General features: G+C 36.9%; 1 long non-coding RNA gene across 1 annotated transcript in view; it reads left to right on the forward strand.

Moving 5' to 3' along the window:
• The first annotated feature begins 637 nt into the window (after nucleotides 1–637).
• Nucleotides 638–13,752, forward strand: part of LOC129236745 (uncharacterized) — a 39,893-nt gene continuing 26,778 nt past the window's right edge. The window contains exons 1-2 of the long non-coding RNA XR_008581707.1: nucleotides 638–757; nucleotides 2,255–2,628. This is a non-coding gene — a long non-coding RNA (uncharacterized LOC129236745). The remainder of the gene's footprint in view (nucleotides 758–2,254; nucleotides 2,629–13,752) is intronic.

The raw sequence follows: 13,752 nt of genomic DNA on the forward strand, positions 1-13,752 counted from the left end.
CGACATCAACTCGAATACTCGACAAGAAGCCCCAGTCAACTCACAACAATTGGTTGCAAGTTATTTTATGCATTGCAATTGCGAAGGAAATGCGATTCACAGTTGGCTAAGTTTTAGTTTGAGTTTGACTAGTTCAGTTTTTCCCGGGTGCCTACTTCCATTCATATGCATGTATGCAAGTATCAATAAATGCAGGCATCACAAGTTGCATGGCAGTCATAGCAAAGCTTAGAAAGTTCTAAGTTTTCTGGTCATAGTTCGTTAGTTAGCTCGTTTGCGCAAACGCTCGCGTCTTGCTTTTTCCCTTATCGAACACATTGCCGCTCCAACATTACCAAAGATTGGTAGTTCGTTCGCTGGAAGTTAGTGATTCATTCTATTGTACAATCGGCTGTTGTTAATACCGCCACGCGCTCTCCACCGACCAGTACGAACAGTTCAGTTTAGTTACTTCCAATTGGGAACAGGCGTACGGCAGCTAGCCGCGCCGAACATTGGTGGTGGGTTCATTTCCAAAATGAACACACTTCGAACAAGCAAACATTAAACACATGCTCGACTCGAACGACTGATTGGCAGTTTCAGCAGTTTGAGCGGTTTCTGCAGTTGAATCAGTTTCAGTTGTTAATGAGACAGAACCTCAAACGGTTATAATTCACGTGCGAGCAGTTCCGAGCTTTGGGCAAAATAGTAGAGAACAGTGTATGGTGAAGGGCATATGAGGCAATATCCAATAAGAGCGCGTTGATTACTAACGGTAACGGCGCAATTACGTGTGCAACAAAACACAGATACGACACTCATACACACACACACACACATGTAGGTTTGAATTCATATACAAAAGTATTCGGTTCGGTTGCATACTCCTTTGTGAACAAAACCGGCAGATGTGCGTATGAATGAAAATATAGTAAAAGCAAAAGCTAAACAAAAAACAAAAACAAAAGGGTAAAAAGCAAAAAATCCAGCAACGGCATACGCAAGAACGTGATGAGTAACAGTTCGTGAGCTCGTGAGCTACACGGTAAATGCAATTTGAACAAAAACAAAAAAGCTGCATACAAACTAACAAACAACATTAATAGTGGCAGCGATCGCAGATTTTGTGGTATTGTGCAACCCAGCTGCCATTGAAGCGTTTAAGCGATTCGCTGGAAAAGCATAGACTGCGCTTAGTGACGCGAGCGTTTGAGTTGATGTGGCGTCACCGCCGTCCCTCCGTGGCGCGCGATAAGTGAACAAAAATACCGGTGAATTATTTGATTTTTATATATTGTAACTGCGAATGAAATGCATTACATGATACGAAAAGTGCAAAACATGGAAAAATACAATAGAAAACAGGCGAACACGACTTGAATTTTATTGAAAGCAAAAAAGAAATCGGAATTTGTTGGTGTGCACGCCATTGAGCTATGCAAATGTTAAATTTCTAAGCGTTTGTAAAGGCATATGGACTTATGGGCATACATACAAACATACATTCACACACGTGTGCATATGCACATATAAATGCACAGTGCCTCCTCGATAAACGCGACTTTCGATTACTGCGAAAACCCGATTTTGCGACACTTACAATTAACCTCTTTAGCCTCTATAAATGCAACTTTCTAATTTGTTTAATCTTAAAAAAAAACACCCGCGGTTATGACGACATATCGGTTCTGGCCTCTATTGAGCGTGATTATCTAGAAGGCACTGTATGTACTTGTGTTTGTAGGTATGAGTTCAGGTTACATAAACAATCTGATTTGTGTGCAATCTGTTGCGCATTGCAGTAGTTTGCATTTGCCACATCGTTAGTTTGCAATAAGAACAAACACCAAGTGCCAGCCTATACAACAAATACACAAATAATCTAAGTGTGCGTATAATATTGTTTTAATCGGAGCTGTCGGTTTTTTTCTGCGGTTAAAATTGATTTGTGAATTTTGCAAAACAAAAACAAACATCAACAACGTATTTATGCATGCAAATATACATACATATAGACATATATGTATGCGTTATTCAAACGTATGAGATATGTATGTGCATATATTTTCATGCATAAAGGTTCAGATGTACATATACCGTGTAACCTCTCCCAAAGCGGACGAACATTTTTGCCTTTACCAAGTCTTCGGTAGCGCAACAAATTACCCACTCCTAAGCGGATACCTCTCTTGGGCGGCCAAAGTTAACTGACAGTGAATGTTCCCCAAGGAAGGTTCCACCGTATATACAAATGTGTTGTTTATTCACCTAGAGCTACGTACATTCCAATTGCCAATAAGTGATAAAGGGAAAGACAACAGACGCAACCTCGATTGATAAAAACAAAGAACATTGCCCACAATTTAATTTCAAGTGCATTCATATTTGTATACTAGAAGTGAAATACATACATACATACATACTTGCCCATAGCTCACCTGAGTAAGCGATTCTTCCGTTGAGCATCAAACGCTAACTTTAGTAAAACACGTCACACGAACCATCAGTACAAACACTTGCGCTTATCAGACTCGTATCAGTAATTGTCCGCCAGCCCGCCTGCTCCCCTGCTCGCCTACTCGCCTGCTTCATTTGTGCTCCAGCAAAAACATACAATTCAATATCGTCAAGATCGTTATCGCCAAGGTAAATACGTATACATAGATACACACACTTACGTACGTACATATGTGCATGCGTGCATATATATATAAAAACCTTTCCTATCACAGACAACTAATAAATTAAATGCAGCACACATTCAGCGCACTCATTTAGTATTTATCGGTGTGCGAATGCACTTATACTGTGTACATATGTACGCGGTTATATGATATATAAAATATAATAATAAAAAATAAATAAAAATAAAATAATTATATAAAAAGTATGTTTTAAATATTATATATACATACATATATATAATTGGCGCTTACGCTCTTTTTTGGGTATTTGGCTGAGTTCTTCTTCCTATTTGTGGCGTGCGTATTGATATTGTTCCACAAATGGAGGGACGTACAGTTTCAAGCCGACTACGAAAGACAGATACTTTTAGTGATGAGCTTTTTCCTGGCATACTCTCGGAGGTTTGACATTCCCTGCCGAGAACGACCGCTATTAGAAAAAAACTTTTTCTTCATTTTGGTGTTTCACCGAGATTCGACAATACATTCTCTCTGAATTCCGAATGGTAGTCATGCACCAACCCATTCGGCTACGGCAGCCGCAGTTTTTTTTTATAAATATTGGTTTGGGGGAAAAGAGCACTCATTATTTCTGCAAAAATGTATGCGTTATTGATTTAAAATTATTTTATGGTCGCTCTTTAGTTCCTGAGCGATGCTACGACTACTAACACGGTCAATTTCACGGGCATTTTCGACATAATAAATTTCACAATTTCAGCGGCCTGACTAGCATTTTCGCCTTTATCAAAGAAGACCTGTAAAATGTACCGCATTTTATCTTTGTTGACTTTCATTGTTAACACCCTGTAACTCACAGCTCAATGGAACAAACAGAAAACAGTAAAAAATTGTTTTAAATCGTTTAATCGATACTTTACAAGATATCGATCACCTCAGCCATCTACCGAGAAAATAATTGATTTCTTTTTCCCCAAACTAATATACATAAATGCATTATTGTAAGGCATTTAGAGGTTCTCGTATATAAAGAAACCCAAAGTTATCATTATTACTTATCTAAATAATAATAGTAATAATAAAAAATTAAAAAATAATATAAATAAAAAATAATGAAAATAAAAAATGGTGTTACTGAGTAACCAAATAGAAATCTGCAGATAACTTTTTTTTTGCATTAAAATATAAAGATAATTTTTTCCACATACTCGTATAATGGTTGCCATTCCTGCGAAAACTACCTATGTAAAGGGTTTTCCAATAATAGGTGTTATCTATCGCTATCGAGAGATGATGAACGATTTTTAATGGTCGGAATTGGATGAGATTGATCTGGACAACGTTTAGTTTCAACAAGACGGCGCTACGTGCCACACAAGCAACGAAACCATTGATCTTTTACGGGAAAAGTTTCCGGACCGTGTTATCTCTTGAAGAGGTGATCACAATTAGCCACCGAGATCTTGTGATTTAACACCTTGTGACTTTTTTTTGGGGCCACGTGAAAGAGAAGGTCTACGCCAACAGCCCAGGGCCGATTCAAGACCTCAAAGATAGAATTCGTGAGGCTATCGAGGACATAGGGCAGCCCATTTGCAATATATGGACATAATGTTTAACTTTAAATTACATGTACAGCCATAGTCAAAAGTATTTACCCAAAGCTGAAATTTCACATAAGCACTTGAATTATTTTAATGGAAATATCTCGTTGTTGTCTTTGAATTTGCACAAGTTATCTTTACATACTCTAAATATTTCTTCAACAACACCATTTTGCAATACAGTTGTTTAACAACAACAAGCAAAGGCTTTCTAGTAAAGATTGTGAATACTTTTTGTGTAAATACTTTTGACTATGGGTGTATAATAAGCCACTAAATGCTATTTCTCATTCAACTTAATATTTTTTTTACACCAGCGTTAATTAAACTAAATTCTTTAAAAATTTGAAAAACAAAAAAAAATATTTTTATTATCTTCTTTATTTAAACGAAAAATTGGACGAGTGTGTGAATACATGTGAATTGAAAGTGCAGAATTCGGCTGCTGAGTCCCATATAACGTGATAGCCGAAGTTGCTCTAACAACCTGGTAATCTACCACCCTCGTAAACATGTCGGTCAGGTGCAGAATTTCCAGGTAACGTTCACAGAAACATTCCCAACAAATAAACAACGGTGTGGTCTCGTACAAATTGCATTTAGTAGCGATGAAATATTTCACATATGATGACAATTCACTCAATTTGACTGGAGATGAAGTGTGACTCATCTAATGTCTTATTTAATTATTATTACTCTGAAACCTTGTTTACGAATTTTCCATAAACCTAAACTTAATTAAATATCAACTTTCTAAGCGTACCCTGTGTTGATCTATGCGACTAATGTGATTATTTAGGGAAACTTTTCTTTTCATCGACTTCATATCGTTTTCAAATCCTCCGAATTTCCCACGCGAAAAGGAGTTCTACGCAAAAATACGGTGGATTGCGTAGCCGGAGTCGGACTGATGAGGGTTATTTTTTTGAAGCGCGGCCAAAGGCCGCCCACGCGATAAGAAGTTCTACGCAAAAATACGGTGGATTGCGTAGCCGGAGTCGGACTGATGAGAGTTATTTTTTCGAAGCGCAGCCGAAGGCCGCCCACGCGAAAAGGAGTTCTACGCAAAAATACGGTGGATTCTATCGAAACTGAAGAAAAAAAGTGCGCACTTTTTTTTATAAAATTTGTTGAATTTCTTATCATTTACTTACAGCATTTCGTCAATACAGAATTTTGTCAATACAAAATTTCGTCAATACAGAATTTCGTAAATTCGGCAATACAGAATATTTTTTACAGAATTTTGAAATACAGAATTCTGAAATACAGAATTTTGTATACAGCATTTTGTAAACAGAATATTGTATCATACAGCATTACGTACCCAACCCCATATTTTTGGGATTAGACAATTTTTTTTTTTAAGAAAATCGCGAAAATGTCTTGAGTACTTTCTGTTACAAACCTGGTAGCGGATTTTCTTTTCTATTCTATTGTTTGTTACATGTAGAAGCATACAGTTTTGTGCAGAAATTTTAAATCACTTGTCAACACTCATCTTGAAAATAACAAATCCAATCGCACTTGTTTATGTACTCCTCCCTCCCTTTATAAGACTTCAGATACACTTTCAGTTCATTCTCGTTTATAACTTTACCAAATCGCCTTTTGGCACACTGACTTTCTCCGCTGCAGGCGATTCGAACCTTTTCTTGTTTATAGACATCTGTCAAAAGTAGAAAGTAATAGCTTAATAATACCGTTACTTAGACGAATAATTAATTTCGTGTACATACAGACCCATTATTTCATCTGCAGAGTTTCAAGTTTTACATTTGTACCTAGAAGTACATGTTTGTGTGTGTACCTCTTCTCCACAGACCGAAATCTCCATTAGGGACGAAGACCGAAAAACTTCACATCCACATCATTTAACTTTGCGGTTTGGCTAAGACAAAGTAGCCAACTTTAATGACTTCAAAATTATTAACATTTGTTCGAGTATTTGTGTATGTATGTATGTATGTGGCTAAGTATTGTGCAAACCAAACATAGAGATTGTATTTTAATGCTAGTTAGTGTGTGCATGCGCACACTCGTTGACATAAGTATGCGGTACACATGTGTTTGTTTATCAGGTGAAACTGAAGCCGTATTTAATTTCATCCGCACAAATATATTTTCATTAGCATATACATATGTATGTATGTATGTATGTACTTCCATGTACTCGCATTGCCAAAATTTCAACACAAAAATGTGCTTTGACGTTTTCGTTAATATATAAAAAAATAAATTAGTATAATTGATTGTATTTATTTACTGAAACTGAGCCAAGAGAAATCCATAAAAATTCTCTATCCGAACCTTACCTCAAAAAAAGTGTATTATATCTTAACAGAGAACGCAAGCACGCAATACTTCGGACAGCAATAAAAACAAACTGCTCAAATTTGGTATCAAAAACGAAAATGCCTTTCTTTGAAATATACGAAAAAGATACATGGCTCCGTCCCATTTTGAGTAAATACATATATAAGTGTATGTATGTGTATTTTTAAAGCCACTTCACCAAACTTGAAACCTGACAGCATCCACCCCCACCTCCTATGTAGAGGAAATTTTGCTTGCTGCTCGTATGTGCCTCAGTGCAATGAATAACCTTTGTAAATTTTCAGAATTCTGTTACAAACAAACAAATTTTTGTATTTCACAAACCAATAATGAAAAATTGCTCAAACTAGATATTGGAGAAAGTAATTATTACGATTTTCTTGCTTTTAAAAACACATTTCGAATCGATTAGAAAAAGATAATAAATAATACTGGTATGTATGTATGAGTATAAGAATCCATAGCGAGCACTGTTGCTTATTCAATCATTGATCAATAAATAGGTACACATGCACATACTCGGCTCTACTCATATATACAAAGGCGTACTCAAAATTTCGATTAGAGGAGGCTAAAGTTCCCCAATGTAGTGGAATGTCATGAAATGCAACGAAGAATCTCTCTTTCCAACAAGAGCTACTTTGGACTAAGTAGGCAATTAAGTAGTAAAGTCCTCTCTCGACGAACAACACTAACACTCTACAAGGTTCTCATCATGCCCGTCCTATCGTATGGCGCAGAAGCTTTGAAGAAGACAATATCCCTTGGAGTGGAGTGAGGCGTCCCTTGGAGTATTTGAGAGAAAAATTATGGGGAAGATTTTTCGACCTGTTCTCGTTCCGTACGAAGACATACATATAGCGCAGCGAATAAAGATCAAGCGGCTTCGTTGACTGGGTCATGTCGTCCTAATGGATACAAACGCTACGGCTCTGGAAGTATTCAATGCGGGGACATTTTGAGTATTTGGTCCTCCTCCTATTTGTGGTGTGCGTATTGATGTTGTTCCACAAATGGAGGGACCTACTGTATTTGCTTAAATTATCGGTTTGTAGTTTCAAGAGGTTATGAGAATGCATTTGTCAGAAAATAGTATTGCACTCGTGTGTGCTTAATGAAGGAACTCCCGAATATCTGTCTGCTTTTTGCTTTCAGCAATTGACTTTTGAACCGCTTTTTCGCTTGTTTTAGCAAACTTCTTAAATCTGGTACGCCACTTAATCAATAGTGTTAGCTTCAGCCCATGCGATAGCTTTATCGGCAATTGCAATAGCTTCACTTGCTTTTAAAGGTCAATAAAATTACCTCCGTGATAACAATTTGCAAAAACCTTTATGTATGATGGGCTTCTCTATATTTTTTCTGTTATATTTTTTTGGAAGACAACACAAAGGAGTGGCATCGTCTTCATTCCCTCTATTGCATTAAAATATTTTAATAAAGACTTGCAGTATCACATTTGCCTACAGCTGATTCCAAGCAAGCATCAAAGTGAAACAGCATCTTTTAAAGTCACCCTTCCCTACAGACACTAACAACAGATCTTCTTTGTAGTATAACTTAATTATACGAATCTCTTTTTGATCCATAGACTAAATCAAGGGTGTTACGTTTGGGGGCATATAAATCACGCATATAGAGCCATCAACCCTTTTAAGCTCATTTTTTGGCGATGGACTAGACGCGTTGCCAATAGGATAGCTTTGGTTGGTAAGCCATTTTTGGTAAGCCAAAAACTTGTGGACTTAATGACAATTCAAAGCGAAAAAATGCTCTACAAAATTGTAATTAATTTTAAATTCATTATAAGTTGCACCCATAAGAAACCCATTCATCGAAGATGAGTTTCGGTAATCTGCTTGGATGTCATACGCCTTAAAAGAGCGTGGATTTTTTGCACGTACTATAAATTTGGTCCCTGCAAGGCATTAACTCATAAATAATATTGCTGAGCTTATTTTAAATGGTTCAATCGCTTGGGTAATCGATGATAGCTTTTAACAATCATTTGTTTCCTTAATACCAATGTACATTTTTATTTCGCCACCGACTGGACAGCGATGCTCTACAAAGCAGTTGTATAGGGCCTTCTCCATCGGGGGATCCCAGTCTTTTTTAGTAGTTATCCTCTTAGATGCTCCAATCGTCTGCCGAGATAAAATGTTTCTTCTGTTTTTATTTATTCCGAGAATTGTTGATTTAGCGAGTCGAGACACTTTTTCCAATATGAAACACTAACACCTTTTCTGATTTTTTCAACAATTTCTGATTTTTGCTTTAACGAAACGAATTGCCTCGAACTATCGATTTATTTCAAACATGCATCAAAGAGAGCACTGATCATTTTACCCAGAAACGGTTTCCACTCGACAAAAAACAAATCAAACGTTAACCTCAAATAGCTTTTCTAGCAATCAACAGTAAAATTTCAATTAAGGGGAATACCCGCTCCTATTTCTAATAATTTTGTGTATTTATTGTTGCTTTCTGCTTGAAGTTGCTTTTAAAAGTTTTTTCGCTATTTACAGGTTTTCGAGTAGTCCTCGTAAAAACATCGGTTTGCATTCTATCGAAGTGTTCGCTATAACGGGCGTTCACTATGTACAGACACGACCTTATTATATATTACTCAATGGCGCATCGTTGTTTCGAATACAGAAAAGTTAATTAAAATATGTAACAATCAGTAAAAGCAATAAAATAATAATCAATAAGCTTCCAAACTCAAATGCAGTTGCCCACGTAAAATATGTGGCACAGATATTTACATACATATACATATTTGTTGATATGTATAAAGGGTCTTTCAAAAGACGCTCCTAGAGGTAGTTTTGAAACGAAACCTGTAAAAATTTGAATCTTTCAGGTTTCACTATTTCTATACAAAATATGGCTCTTAACAATTACATGTGAAAAATGGCATCATTTAGGTGTCCACCATTAACATGTCTACAGGCAAATCCGCCAACCAGTCGATTCATGAATGCCTAATTGTTGAGAGCTTCGAGATATCGATGTTGAAGGTTGCTCAGCAACACTTAGCGCTACAACAGCAATATTCTCACCAGAACGTGCCGTTTTTGATTTGTCAATGCTTTTTCCATCCCTAACAGAACCAGTTTCTCGAAATTTTTTCACCAACCTTTGAATTGTAGACTCACTCAGACAATTATTTCCAAAAGGTCTGTCTAGGAATTATTCACTACTGACATCTAAGCGTCACTTTTGAAAGCCCCTAATATGTTATGTAAGTAGAAAGGTATGTTTGTACGCACACAAGTGATAAGTGCCTGTATATACTGTCTGTATGTATTACAAACATATGTTTGTCTGATATGACTTCCCATTTGCTCTAGCAAGCGATGAGCATTTAATAAAAATTTACTTTGGAAAAAGTATTACGGTGACCAGCTTAGCTACGGGCAAAGAGCCGACGGGTATGTGGCAGTTGAGAACGTTCGAAAACAATGTCAAGTTGCAATTATCAAAGTAACACATCGGCAAGTTAGAAATAATTAAAATACTCGTATATGCTCATACATTCCCACATACACATATTCACACACATGCATACTGTCGAGGTGCACTTGTACACGCTCGGCAGTGTTTTCTTATTGGTGCATTTTTGGATGATTTGCAACCTACGCTGAGTCAATTGCGCCTTGCTACAGCTTTTCCAATAGTTCCACACAAACTGGAGCTTTATTCAGACTAGGGGTAATTTTACATTCGATAGTATCGTGCAAGCCAGATCCCCTTGTTTCGTTTTGCTGGAAGAAATTATGAACGACATTCACCAATGTTATTTGAATAAGTTAGTAAAAATAAAAATTTGTTTAATTATTTGCATTATTGCATACATTTTTCCACCCGAGTACTTTGATGTCCTAGTCTTAGTTTGCATACTTAGCACGCATTTGCGTGAGTTGTGTGCTAGATATGTATGTGTGTATGTGTATGTTTTACAGTTTCACATCAATGCTTCGTATAATTCGATAAGTGCCCCCCTTACCGATGGCAGTGGGTGGAAGGTGCTAATGTGAGGCATGTATTACATATTCATACATACATACAGACACACATATGTTAGTATATGTCTGCTTGTTAGACTTGCAAATGTTTTGACTAAAGTGATTGCAATATGGATACCCGTACTTACTTGCATACCCTGCAGGGAAAACACGAACTAGTGAAACAAAATTCTGCTTCACAACTAGTTTCATTTGGGCAAATGCCGGTCAATTGTGTGACTTTTTACATTTTTCGTCAAAAAAGATTTATTTATTATATATTATTAAATTCGAATTAAATTATGTAAAAAATATGGCAAATAATAATTAATTAAATTCTTAAAATCACATTTTCTGTATTCTTAATTCTAATAAAACAAGAAAGCAGAAAGGTTTAACAGAACGTAAAAGAGTACAAATCGATATTTTGACCTCAGAGGGACTTTCAAATCGCCAAAAAGATTGGACAAAGTACAAATGTTGTGGATCGTTACGTGAAAAAAGGTTCCTCCTATGATAAGAACTACAAAGGCAGAACTGCGATGGCTTTAACACCGAAGAAAATCCGCAAAATCCTTAGGATTGCATCAAATCCACCCCTTACAGCAGAACAAATTAAAGAAATGGCAAATGTTGCAGCCAGCAAGGGCTATTCTAAAATCGTCACAACTGAAGCATAAAAAAAATACAAAAAAAAAACAACTTTGAATAAATTGCGCCAAGAACGCCGCCTCGAATTTGCAAGGGACTACATATAGTAGATTCGAGTTCTGGTACAAATAACGATCCTGGTGAATGGAAAAAAGTAGTCTCTAGTGACGAAAAGGAGTTCAATCTAAATGAACCGCATGCATGCAATTACTATTTCCTTGGCTTAGGAAAGGAGGAAAGGTACTTGAGTCGGCATCACAGCCTTGAAGCTGGTGTTATGGTATGGGGAGTATAAAATGATAAGCTATAAAATGATAAAGCTCTGTTGAAATCATCTATTCTCGAGATTCGTGAAACGTCGTGATTCGAGATGTACACCAGAAGCTGACCTAAGCGCGCGATGAACACTTTTCACAGAGCGTCAATTTTCTTAAAGCAATTGTGCATTAAAAACATATATACCCTATGTTAAAGGTAAATTTCACCAACAGGGCACGTTTTATTCCAAATTAAAAACACTAAATCTTGTTGTGTGATGCATCGTATGCAGCGCAGTAAGCATAAATAACTTGTAAAACTTATTTAGAATTATAATAACTAATTCTATGAGAGATCTCTACTGTGTGTTCAAAAAATAAGGTGAATTTTCCAATTTCACGGGCTACGTACATTCGACTTTCGATTATTATTATTTTTTTTTATGTTGGTACACTCGTCTCGAAAATATGATCACGTTATTAGCAAAATAGCACGTTTAGTTTGTTTTTGAGAGCAAATAAAGCAATCGAAAAAAATGGATCAAAGAAGTTGCATACAATTTTGTATAAAAAATGGAATTAAGTGCCCAAAAACTCCTGAAATGTTGACAGTGGCATACGGTGAGAGTACTCAGAGTCAAAAACTTGTTTACAAATTTACAATTTTTTCACAGAAGGTCGAGAAGACGTGAAGGACGACGCTCGCTCTTTACGTCCCAGCACATCAAGAACCGATGAAAATATTGAGAATGTGAAGAAAATTGTTATGGAGAATCGTCGAATCAAAATGAGAGAAGTTGCTGGGGAACGAAAAAAACGCCCGGAAAAAATTCATGGCTTTTGCATCATGATAATGCACCTGCTCACTCACCTTTGCTTCTGAGAGATTATTTGGCCAAAAACAACGCCCTCTGCCACTTTTTTCTGTTCCCAAGATAGAAGAGACCCATGAAAGGATGGTGTTTTGCGACGGTCGAGGAGATAAAAACCGAATCGCTGACAGAGCTCAAAGACATACCAAAACGTGAATATCAGAACTGCTTCGAGGATTGGAAAAAGCGCTGGCACAAGTGTATTGCATATGAGGGGGACTACTTTGAAGGAGATAAAATAGGAATTGATGAATAAATAAATGTTTTTTAGAAAAATGAAAATTTACCTTATTTTTGCACACACCTCGTACATGTACGTATGTATTGAAATATAAGTATATAAGTCCCATAGTACACAAATATGTATGTATGTATGCATACGTTGGAAGATGTTGCATAACTGCAAAGCAGCCTAGGCCACAACTGCCGCAGTGATGGGTTTTTTAGCTGTCCAGCCGTTGCGCTTGGCGCCGCTATTGTGCTAAATTTCTGTGCAGAAATTGATTTTCTGGCAGCAATGGCGAAGCTTCGACTCACTGGTGCACAAATGGGCAACTTGCCCGCTTCAGCATACATACATATTCATATGTGTGTGCATATGTAAGCAGGGGCTGGGCCAGCTGTGATTGTGATTTTGCGACTGCATTTGGCAGTGTTGGGGTCAGCGGCTTTTTGGCTGCACTGTCAACGCTCGCCTGAGAACGACTCTGAGTGTTCTGGCTTGTGACACAAATATACAACGATTCATTACGACTGTAAGCATAATTTCTGCACATTAGACAAATAAAGTGAGGCGCCGCCGATTCGGCTTAAGCTGCTCAATCAAATTATATGTGCGTATGTTTGTAGAGTGCATAAATATTTAACTATATTTACTTATATATACAGCCTAGTGTGTTTCTGCTGCTAAGGCGCACCATAAAAGCGTAAACATGTTTGTGCCATTATTGGGCATTTCCACTTATCAGATGAACTTTTTTCACTTTCCGCGCCCGTATTGTCTTCTACCCCACGGAAGTTTGCTAAATTACATTCATTTGTATATGCATAAATCTATTTATGTGCACATACATACATACATACATACAGACATATGTATGTAGTTGTCTGCATACATATGTACATATGTGCGCGTGCACTATTGACTTGTTTTTAGCGAAAACAATGAGGTCATAATCGGCGTGAATTTAATTTGTGTGCCCCTGCAATGTCGTCGAGGTGGACACGATGAGGGCGAGTGAAATATAAAGGCAAAATAATTCGAGCTAGCAAGTAAATGGGTTGATTGACAATTACTTCATTTTGTGCCAAGTATGCAAATTAAGCAAACAAAAGACCCGTGAAAAAGTGCAAAAACTGAAATATTGACAAAAGACTCTAATTCATATTGCCCG

Source organism: Anastrepha obliqua, chromosome 2 (assembly GCF_027943255.1).
Source record: "Anastrepha obliqua isolate idAnaObli1 chromosome 2, idAnaObli1_1.0, whole genome shotgun sequence".
Lineage (NCBI taxonomy): Eukaryota > Metazoa > Arthropoda > Insecta > Diptera > Tephritidae > Anastrepha > Anastrepha obliqua.